Genomic DNA, 12,145 nt, shown 5'->3' with positions numbered 1-12,145 from the left:
TTTTTCATTGCAACACAAAATTCCCTGATACGAGGAATAAAGAACGTGTTGGAATACTTACTTTGCAGCAAGCACCCTGCTAACCACTATTTCATTTAATCTCACGGTGACCCTGTGAAGTAGTTCCTGTTATCACCCTTGTTTTTAAAAAAGAGAACTGACGCAGTGGTGGCGCAGTGGTTAAGAATCCGCCTGCCAGTGCAGGGGACGTGGGTTCGAGTCCTGGTCCGGGAAGATCCCACATGCCGTGGGGCAACTAAGCCCGTGCGCCACAAGTACTGAGCCTGAACTCTAGAGCCCGTGAGCTGCAACTACTGAGCCCTCGTGCCAGAACTACTGAAGCCCGCGCGCCTAGAGCCCGTGGTCCACAGCAAGAGAAGCCACCGCGGTGGGAAGCCCGCGCACCGCAATGAAGAGTAGCCTCCGGTCGCCGGAACTAGAGAAAGCCTGTGTGCAGCAACGAAGACCCAACGCAGGCAAAGATAAATAAATAAATTAATTAATTATTAAAAAAAGAACAGTGAGATTTAAGTGGGACTCAGCTAGTTAGTGGCAGAACTAGTACTCTAGTCACCTGACTTCAGTATCCAAGCTCATAACCACTACCCTGGTCCATTCAGTAACCTGTGGTCTTCGATCACCGGCTCTGTGCCAGCTGATCCATTGATGAACATAATAGACAAACACACAGTTCAAATCCTCCCTAAAGTGATGCTCTCAACTCGGCCAGGGAGACGGTGGGAAAGGAGGGTTCAAACTAAGAACCGATAGAACTAATCATAGCTGACCACTAGTTAGAACTAATCATACCTGGACAAATTACAGTGGTTCGGTTCCTGAGAACCTATCCAAGGAAGTGGTCCAATCTGGCATGAACCAGAAAACCTCGTAGGGAGAAAACAGGCGAGTGAGTAGCATGATGTGTTTTAAATAATCCATGAAGATAGAGAGTGTGCAGCGGAAGCGCACGGCAGGCTCGATCCTCACAACATCCCTATGGCCACACGTGCTTACTGCCCCATTTTGCAGATGAAAGTAAGTCCACAGCGTCAAGGAAGAACAACCACATTTCAGAGCTGGTAGATGGAGAACAGAACCACGAAGGGTGGGGGAGATTATACAAACACTTCTTTCAGGTCATCGAGAGCTATGATTAAGACCTGAGTGGAATCCACTAACATTTAAATTTTAACCGAAGCCAGTTCATCCAACGCCACCCCTTTCCTAGCAGAAAAGTCTCCCTGCCATATACGTTGGCCTACGGGAGTGGCAGCCGAGGTCTGGTTTTTCAGGCCAGGGAAAAAGAATGCAGATACATTTTTCATCTTCCGCGTGGGATTAGGCCTGCATTAGCTCTTTGTTTATTAAGGGACTTGATCTCATTCTGGGTCAATTTGTCGAGTATCAAGTAAACGGGAAACTGAGGTGCTTCGTTCCTTGAACGACCCAGCTTTATTTCTTGAAATATCTGAAGCAATTTCCCATGTGAGCCCAGAGGACTCGTTTTAGTTCTTGTTTTACAACTTTACATGGTTTCATACCCTTGTCAGTCACTCATGGGATCGGCCTTCAGAGCCAAGGGTTTATGATGTTTTGCGAGATAAGAAAGGTGGCTTGGCTTTGCATAGGGGAAGGGAACTTTGGAGTCGGGCAGGCCTGGCTGGAATTAACTCTTAACCAGCTGCTAACTCGCTCTGTGACTGTGACCAAGTTCTCTGATCTCTCAAGCCCCATGTTCCCTATTTATACATCGAGAAGGACAGCATTTGCTTGGAGGTGCTGGAGCTGGAGAAAAAATTCAGGTGTCCAGGTAGCCAGCACTGCATCTGCCGCCTACTTGCTGTTCCGTGAGCGGGAGCTGTTTTGTCTGAGCCTCAGCCCTCCTTCATCACTAACGCGGCATCCTCATCACCAACGCGGCATCCTCATCACCGTTTGCTTGGGCAGAACTAGTACTCTAGTTGCTCTAGTCTCTGATCTGCCAAGTTTTGCTTGGGCAGAACTAGTACTCTAGTTGCTTTAGTCTCTGATCTTGTCTCAGCGATGCTTCTCCCCACCCTGTGGGTGGACCCGAGCCCCTGTCTCTTAGCTTCCTCCAAGCCCACTTGACCCAAAGCACGAGGCTCGCCCACGGCCAGTGCCGTTCCCCTTACAGCTCTCACCTTTTCTCCAACTCTGCTCAAAGGTGGACTCAGTTTATGAGACCCAACATTTTACAAAAAAAAAGATTTTTGGATCCCTTGCCAGATTATCAATACAAAGTTGTTAGGCTCTTTCCTGACATTTTGGGAGGAGTCTCTACAGTTTGGAGGTCCCGGAACTTTAGTTTCCTTAGCAAATCCACCTCTTACAGTACTTTATTCTCAAAAATGAAATGTGTAATAGCATCCAATTATGCTTGGAATGATCCGGCCACAAAAGGGGTTGAACCATAAAATTGGATTGCCATGCTGCTTTTATAGGTGACCTTTGCCCTCTTTGAGTACAACAGCAGAGCCATAGCCTTTATAACTCATACTTTTACCTGCATCGAGTCAATCAATGACAAAATAGATTTGCTTAATTTGCTTAGTAAAAATGATGCATTTTTTTAACATCTTTATTGGAGTATAATTGCTTTACAATGGTGTGTTAGTTTCTGCTTTATAACAAAGTGAATCAGCTATACATTATACATATATCCCCAGATCTCCTCCCTCTTTCGTCTCCCTCCCACCCTCCCTATCCTGCCCCTCTTGGTGGTCACAAAGCACTGAGCTGATCTCCCTGTGCTATGCGGCTGCTTCCCATTAGCTATCTATGGAGGTTCCTTAAAAAACTACAAATAGAACTACCATATGACCCAGCAATCCCACTACTGGGCATATACCCTGAGAAAACCATAATTCAAAAAGAGTCATGTACCATAGTGTTCACTGCAGCTCTATTTACAATAGCCAGGACATGGAAGCAACCTAAGTGTCCATCGACAGATGAATGGATAAACAAGATGTGGCACATATATCCAATGGAATATTACTCAGCCATAAAAAGAAATGAAATTGAGTTATTTGTACTGAGGTGGATGGACCTAGAGTCTGTCATACAGAGTGAAGTAAGTCAGAAAGAGAAAAGCAAATACCGTATGCTAACACATATATATGGAATCTGAAAAAAAAAAACGGTTCTGAAGAACCTAGGGGTAAGACAGGAATAAAGACGCAGACCTAGAGAATGGACTTGAGGACACGGGGAGGGGGAAGGGTAAGCTGGGACAAAGTGAGAGAGTGGCATGGACTTACGTATACTACCAAATGCAAGTGGGTTTTTTTTTGTTTGTTTTTTGTTTTTGTGGTACGCGGGCCTCTCACTGTTGTGGCCTCTCCTGTTGCGGAGCACAGGCTCCAGATGCGCAGGCTCAGTAGTTGTGGCTCACGGGCCTAGCCGCTCCACGGCATGTGGGATCCTCCTGGACCGGGGCATGAACCCGTGTCCCCTGCATCGGCAGGCAGACTCTCAACCACTGCGCCACCAGGGAAGCCCTGCAAGTGTATTTTAATTGAAATATCTTTGACTTCTTGGCCACATCCTAATCTGCAATCTTTATGATTTTTCCGCGGTCACTTAGTGTCTGTTGTGCTTGTGCATTTGCTGTTTGTGTTATACGGATATTAACCATATAACCAACATTTCCCTGTCGGAAGGAATCACGAAAGATGATCAAGTGCAAAGAGGGCAAGTTCGAATTTGTTTTGAAGCTGCGTTTAAATAGAAAACATACTGTTTTCACTTACATTATATATTACAGGGCAATAAAATAGTACAGTTTCCTAAATTTGCTTTTATTTTCATAAAATTTTATAAAAGATTGAGCAAATATCTGTGTTCACATCACAGCCTGGGGATGCAGTGTTAAAGGGGTTATTTGTTTGGGGAGAGGCTCCCCCACTGATAGGAACCACTTCTCTCATGTTTGGGGGTCAGATATTTCTTCCACTTTGTTGCCTACTGTGTAGGTTCTGAATTTTTAAGATGCTAAACGGAGATTTTAGAGTGCAGTAATTTCGCTCTTGCATTTTTCTTTATGATTTCCGATCACCTGACACCTATGGTGTGAAATTTTATTTGCATGGCATTTTCTTCCTACATTAAGTGTTTTTGGAAGCACAGGGTCTGATGCAAACTCTCGCTTCTCTAAAGATCAGTTTGGTCAGGCCAGGGTCAGACTCTTTCCACGCATTTCTCGGTCACTCGCTTGCAGCCCCCATCTTATGAGGAACTGTGTTTGGAAGATCAGTCAACTCTGATACCACTGGGTTTTCCAAGCAGAGAGGGGGAAATAAGCTTTCCTTTAACCTAATGTGCCCTGGTGTTTTTTGCCTGGTCGGGGTCTCCAGGAAGAACAAGAACCAGAATGTAGGAAGTGAAACATGAGTTTAAAAAAAAAAATCACAGCAGGAAGGGGGCAGGTTGGGGTGAAAGGGAGAGACCGAGCTTGCAAAACTGCCTCTTCGTGTTTCAGAGCTGCGGTTATTAGGAAGAGTTAGAGACAGACACCATGAAGGATGCGCCTGATTCTGTACCAGGTACCACCATCCCTCGGTATCTGCCAGGGATTGGTTCCAGGACCCCCCAGGGGTGCCAAACTCCACAGCTGCTCATCCTTACATACGACGGCTAAGCATTTGCGTGTAACCTACTCCCATCCTCCGTTATATTTTTGTGTGTTTTGTTTTTTTGCTTTCTAATCATACCTTTATTATGTCGTTAACAACAACAGTCTTGAGCATCGATAAGCAGTTCATCATAATAGGATTTGACCTTCTGGATCTAGGAGGGTCTGTACACCATAACTACTCTCAGGCCGTGATCCATTACGAAAGGTTTGATAATTGAAACACGGCAGTATTACGTCTGTTCTAGTGTAATACCACAAAATTAACTGCAACCTTATAACAGATTAGTCTCATCAAAGAGCTGCTTTGATTTTTTTAAAATATTTTAGGGCTTCCCTGGTGGCGCAGTGGTTGAGAGTCCGCCTGCCGTTGCAGGGGACACGGGTTCGTGCCCCGGTCCGGGAAGATCCCACATGCCGCGGAGCGGCTGGGCCCGTGAGCCATGGCCGCTGAGCCTGCGCGTCCGGAGCCTGTGCTCGGCAATGGGAGAGGCCACAACAGTGAGAGGCCCGCGTACCGCAAAAAAAAATAAATAAATAATTTTATTGGAGTATAGTTGATTTACAGTGTTGTGTTAGTTTCAGGTGTACAGCAAAGTGATTCAGTTATACATATACGTATATTCATTCTGCTTTAGATTCTTTTCTCATATAGGTTATCATAGAATATTGGGTAGAGTTCCCTGTGCTGTACAGTAGGTCCTTGTTGGTTATCTATCTTATATATAGTAGTGTGCGAGTATTCATCCCAAGCTCCTGATTTCTCCCTACCCCTGCCCCCCGCCCCCCCCCCCGCCCCCGCAGTGTTTCCCCTTTGTTAACCATAAGTTTGTTTTCAGTATCTGTAAGTCTGCTCCTGTTTTGTAAATAAGTTCATTTGCATCTTTTTTAAAATTAGATTCCACAGATGAGTACTCCATTATATTTTAAATCATCTCTAGATAATTTTTAATACCTCATGCAATGTAAACGCTATGTAGTTGCCAGCTCACGACAAATTCAAGTTTTGCTTTTTGGAACTTCCTGGAATTTTTTTTCCCTAAATATTTTGTATGTGCGGTTGGTTGAATCCACAGATGTGAAACCCGTGGATACCAAGGACCGACTGACTGTGTGCCTTAGTGCTAAGCATATAGGCAACGTAGAACTGATGGTTAAACAGCCTGGCAGAAAGCCAGCCAAAGCTCGAGGCAGCAGCATCCTGGCATTCAATCAGATGGAGGGTGGCTGGAGCAATTGAGAGAGGAGTGATTCTTCTGAGGGTTCCATTTTAATTACACACTGGTTGGAGACTATGACTTTCAGAACCCCCCGTGCTACCTGGGTTCACTTCCAAAACCTAATGGAGTTATACTGGCCGGAGGAAGGGTTTCCAAATCACAGTGGCAATTTCCCTCTCCAACCTCCACATGCTTTGTCTCACACAAGCGCTGGCTCAGCTCGAGGGAGTTTAGATTCTGCAGAGAGTTTGCTCCCTCTTGCCTCCTGTTTGATTAAGAAATTGGCAGGAGATCAAAAAAAAAAAAAAAACCAAAAAAAAAAACGGACCATGTTCTCATACAAGGCCCAGACCCCTGATCTCCACTGCCCAACACCCTGCAAGAGCTCACCAGGATTTGAAATTACTCCTTTTGCCTGTCTTCCTACCCAGCACAACCAAGTGTCCTAAAAATTGGGGTTGCCCTAAATGTCCCAAATTGCATTTCCTGGTCTGGAGGCTGTTCCAAAACCCAAATCTCATTTTTTCCCCCCCTTTTCTTAAGTGGAACCTCTGATTTACAACCACTGGAGCGCGTATATCATGAAGATGCTCTTGGCCGGGCAGTGCCCTCTGAAAATCAGTGAAGAAAGAAATGAGAGATGCTTAGGGAGGCAACATATATTAGGCACCTACTGTATGCCGGCTGCTGATCACCTCCGGAGGTACTTAATTAATGCATATGCTCGTTGAATGAATGACTTTCAGGGATGAGAAAACATGGGCCCTTGGCAACGTTTGCTGTTTCCCTTAATCCCTACGACTCAGAGAGTTGGACGTTTTTATTCCCGTTGCACAGAGAAGGAAACTGAGGCTTGGGGAGTGTCTTGGGTTTGCTCAGATTCTCGTATATTAGGGAAACAGTGAAGCGAAGCTTTGCCCCTAAGTCTGGTACCTAAGAGGATTTCATGGCGCTCAAACCGTGACAGAGAGGGCAATGCCCCGACAAGGCGATTTACAAATGACTCAGTGTTCTTGCGAGTGTTTGTGTCCTTAGGACTGAGCTTTCGTTTCCTCCTCTCTAAGATGGGATTCTAAGAGTATTCTCCTTGTGGGCTTGTTGTAAAAATTAAGAGTTAAGTCAGTTGAGACTCGCGGTACAGTCCCTGCGACCCTGCAAGCCTTGATAAGCCACTGGATTACAGTGAACAGAAATGGATATGATTTGGGTAGGAAGAGAGAGCTCTTCATCTGAGCACCGCAAACTCTATTTCCACCTGAGTTACTTCTGGGCCACCCTGGGTGAAGTTGACTTACCTGCAGCCAGTTCTTCCTGAAGCTAGCTCTGTGACCTTGTCACACCGATGCCTTGCTGTGTTATCTCACGTCAAATAATAACTCACAGCTTTATCTGGGCATGGATACAGCTGTCCTCGGCCCATCTGCCTCCGAGAGAGCCTGTCACTGAGAAAATAGATCCAGAAGTGGGTAAAAGTGCTTGAGGAATACAAAACACATTCCCGATCGTAAATGTCCCAAGAAAATAAATGTCATTGTAAGAGACAAAGCATGAGGACTGGTCTTGTACCTTTCACCTCAGCTGCCACCCAAAAGGCCGCCTGCTGCCCCCAGGGCTCCCACCCCAAGCCACTGCAGAAAACAGGCTTTTAAAAACCTTTTAAAATGTAAAAATCCAGTCATCTTGTCCCAAACGCCCTCGGCACACAGACTACAGAGCCAGAACGCCTGGGTTCAAACTCCACAGCTGCCACATTCGACAGGGATTGCCTTGGGCAAGTTATTCTGCACCTCAGGCCCAAAGTCAAGCTTATCCCTTCTGGAATCCTTCATCTGCTCTTCTCTCTTTTCAAAGTCGTCTTCTCATTTCCTGTCCAGAGGCTCCTGGACATGGCCTTGTTTTCCTGGATACCTCAGAAATTACTGTTGACATCTGCAAAATGTTGGCGTACCCTAGTTCAGAGGTCAGCAACCTCTGGCCCAATCCAGGCTCCACCTGTTTTTGTAAATAAAGTTTTATTGAAACAGCCACTCCCCATCATTCACATATTCCCTGGGGCTGCTTTCCCACTAAAGTTGCAGAGTTGAACCATTGTGACAGAGACCCTACCATCCTCAAAGCCTGAAATATTTACTCTCTAGATGGCCCTTTACTGGAAAAGCTTGCCAATCCCTGCCCTAGTTCAGTGTCTCCAAAACTCATTTCGGGTGTTGAAAATCTAATGTCATGATCATTTCTGTTGAAACGTATAAATGTCACCACATCCAACAGAAATTCATTAAGTATAGATGATGCGCTAAATCAGATATCATTTATAGTGCAGGACTTTAAAAGCTGCAGTTTGGGATAGAAAAATTTTAAATTGGGAAAGAAATATACCCTGTTTGTCAACTCCTTCGGAGAGTGGATTGGGCAAAACATCTTAAATCAAATGTGTTGAATACCTAGTATACCAGGCACCCCGATAAGTCATTTTACAGGTATTAAGGCATTTAACCGTCACGACAGCCCTAGGAGGTTGCAAATGTTATTATTTCTACAGGAGGTCATAAATTCTGGAAACGAAGGGGAAATGTCCATAATGTCACCCAAGAAATCTTCAGTTTATTAAAAAAAAAAGTACTCTGTGTCTTTAGACGTTATGGACGGGGCTGTGTTGTATGGTTTAAAAATTGAGGTGAGGGCTTCCCTGGTGGCGCAGTGGTTGAGAGTCCGCCTGCCGATGCAGGGGACGCGGGTTCGTGCCCCGGTCCGGGAAGATCCCACATGCCGCGGAGCGGCTGGGCCCGTGAGCCATGGCCGCTGAGCCTGCGCGTCTGGAGCCTGTGCTCCGCAACGGGAGAGGCCACAAAAGTGAGAGGCCCGCGTACTGCCAAAAAAAAAAAAAAAAAAAAAAATTGAGGTGAAATTGCGAAAGTGGTTGCCGAAAGTTGCACAGGAGATTAAGCGATGCAGTGAGGGGTCAGATTGGCTGTCAGAATCACGTTCTTGTAGCTTTAACACTGTGGCTCCTTTGTGGCTCCTAGTTCAACATCACAGAGTATCCGCGTTCCGTAGGACCAGAGGATCCTGGTTAGATACCCACCCTGAAGATTTGACTCCATTTTGCCTGGACTGAAACTCCTTTTTTTAAAATCACTTCACGTATCTTGGGCATCCCAACCGTGTTGGTTCTGCTCTTTCTGGTCTAAGCTCATTGTCTTTGATGGATTAGACAAAAGCAAATGAAGAGTTGACTCTTCCTGTCTCATGTTCACTGTCATCTTTTAACTTTGCACATCAGCCTCCAGCAGGGTACTTCTATCTTGCTCTGTTCTGACTCTTACCAGACCTCAAATTGTGTGTGTGTGTATGTGTGTGTGTGTGTGTGTCTGCGTGCACACATGGCTTTCTAGCACCAGGGCTCTGGAGACAGCCTGTCTCTATTCAAATCCTGGTTCCCACTTGCAAGTGGTGGGGTCTGGGCCAGTTCCTTCCTCTCTCTCTGCTTCGTACGCCTCCTCTGTAAAGGCAGGCTGGTGATAGTAGCTGAGTCACACGGCTGTAGGGAGGCCTCAGAGAGACGGCGTCTGAAGGCTGCGATTTGAGCAAGGAGCCTGCCATGCCCGAAGCATGTGATCATGCCAGTTGCATTGGTGGTTGTTATTCAGAGGTGAGTCCAGGCATCTGTGTTCCCGAAGATCACGTTGCTTGTTTTATTCACTCTTGAGGGTATGCACCTCTGGAGTGAGTTCACTAGTCCCCCACCACCACAGAAGAAAGAGATACGTCCCCGGGAAGCTATGAATGTGACCTTATTTGGAAAAAGAGTCTTTGCAGATGTGATTAAATTAATGTGATCTTGAGATGAGGTTCTCCTCGACTGAGGTGAGCCCTAAATCTGACAAGTGTCCCTAGAAGGCTAGTTAAGGGGAGAAGACACGGAAGAGCAGGTGGTGTAAATGTGGAGACAGAAGCAGGACGGATGTGTCCACAAACCAAGAAACACCAAAGATTGCCAGCAACCGCCAGAACCTGGAAGAGGTAAAAGAGTTTCCGCCCTAGAGCCTCGAGAGGGAGCCTGGCCCTGCTGACCATGCAGATTTGGGACTTCTGGCCTCCAGGACTGCGGGAGAATACATTTCTGTTGTTTAAAGCCACTAGCTAGTGGTAATTTGTCATAGCAGCCACAGGAAACCAACACGTCTCCCTCCATCTTCCCTAATCACCTTTCACGTGCGCGCACCAGGTTGCCCTCTGTGCGTCCCCCACCCCGCCCCCATTTCTCCGGATGTGGCTGGGTGCCCTACACAGAGCTTTGATTCTGTTCTCTGCTGTGTTTCTGGTCCAGTTACTTTGCCTTCCTGAGCCTCCGTTTCCTAATTCATAGCATGAATAATAATGCTTGCTCATAGGCCATTATAATAATAATGATGATGTGATGAGGATAATACTAACAACAGCATCAGTGTCCGCCATCTATGGAGCTCTGGCAGTGGCCAGGCACTCGTCAAAGTGCATCATTTCATTTCGTCCTCGCAGTCGCCCTGTGAGCGGGCGCTGCTACGGCCCACGTTCTAGAGATGAGGAAACGGAAGCAGAGAGAGTTCAGAGTCACTTGTCCAAAGTCATGTGAATGGATAATCCGTGTATTCATGGTTTGGGCACATCCTTACTGAGGATAAAACTCTGCTGTAAGCACAGAGGACAAGAGGTGAAGAAATCAATATCCCTCCCTCAGTAGAGCTTATGTTCTAATTGGGGAGACATAAATTTTGGAAAGTTCTGAGCATTCTACCGGCCTATAGTAATCTTTCTATAAATATGTCTGCCCACTGCTCTCTGACCCCACTGTGGAAAATAGAGAGAAATTGAGTAGCTTCAAGTTCACGGTCACTTTCTCCCAAGGCCATGTCATTTCTAACTTAACCAATGGTTCCTTCTCCTGGGCCGGCAGCCCCCCCCCACCCCCACCCCCGTTACTTCCTTAACCTTCTGGGAAACCCACTTGTCAGCATTGGAGCTGGTGATGCTCTCAGATGTCTTGGCGAGGGAGACAGTGAATCTCCAAGAAGTGGCGCAGGCCACGGGGAAGCCCCCCAAGGGCTCACACTCCACGTCGGGGCCAACAACCCAACGCAGAGGACAGTGCCCTCACCCAGGTGCCCCCTTGGCACGCCGTGCCCGCTGGAGCACGTGTATTTCCAAGGTCGGGCGGCTTTATTTTCTCCCTCCTTTAATCTGTACTCACGTTGTCTCTGTGGGTTTTACAACCTCAAGTTTATTCCTTTCCCTTCCTTGTATTAATTTTTTTAATTCGTTTTTAATTGCGTAAGAGATACATTTTTGTGTAGAAAACTGCACAGAGATCTATTTTTTTTAACAAAAAACACATAATTCCAGACATAGATAACAAATTTACGGTTACCAAAAGGGAAAGGGGGGGAGGGATAAATGAGGAGTTGGGGATTAAAATATACACGCTACTATGCCTAAAATAGAGGAGCAGCGAGGACCTACTCTATGGCACAGGGAACTATACTCAATATCTTGTAATAACCTATAATGGAAAAGAACATTAAAAATATGTATTTATTTTATATAGATATATTTTTAAAAGATCGTCAATGGATAGATTGTAGGGAATATAAGAATAAAGGAGAGAGCTGCTCCTTTCCTGCTCTAAAATATTTATCAATCAAAGGAGACCCTGGGTCTCCTGATATGGAATGAATGTCATGATAGGGATGGGTGTCCTTTGCTTATATGCATAAAAGTGTTACTGAGTGTTTTTAAGGAGGGTCTGACACATCTGGCCACTTTGAAGGTCCCCAGGGGACCGCTACTTAAGTCAAAACTAGAACTCCTTGGTGGTGGTGAGATTAAATTCCTCCTGCCCTCTGCTCGCCTCTCACCCCACGGTGTGCACACCCCCAGCCATGACCTTGAACTTGGCTGGATCGATTTTTTGACCTTAGCCCCATGCAATCTGACATTTGTTTGTACGATTCTTTGCCTGTCTCCTCCAGAAAACAGGAAGGTCCCTTCCTGCTCATCCTGTTATTGCTGGCACGCAGCACAACGCCCGGCTCATAGGAGACACTTAATATATTTTTGTTCGCTTTCTTTTTATCTTTTGCGAGAATTCCCGGGCGCCTCTCTCTTACCTTTCTCTGCAGCAAAACTATTGTTCTCGTTGGATCACGGGCATGATCCAGAAAAATTAATTGTTGTCCTTGACCTAATCTACAAAGTCACCCATTCATTAGTCCCCTCGTCCCTGGGGACCTTCAAA

Source organism: Pseudorca crassidens, chromosome 20, assembly GCF_039906515.1.
Source record: "Pseudorca crassidens isolate mPseCra1 chromosome 20, mPseCra1.hap1, whole genome shotgun sequence".
NCBI lineage: Eukaryota > Metazoa > Chordata > Mammalia > Artiodactyla > Delphinidae > Pseudorca > Pseudorca crassidens.
The sequence above is the reverse complement of the archived record's forward strand: the minus strand, read 5'-3'. Positions refer to the sequence as shown.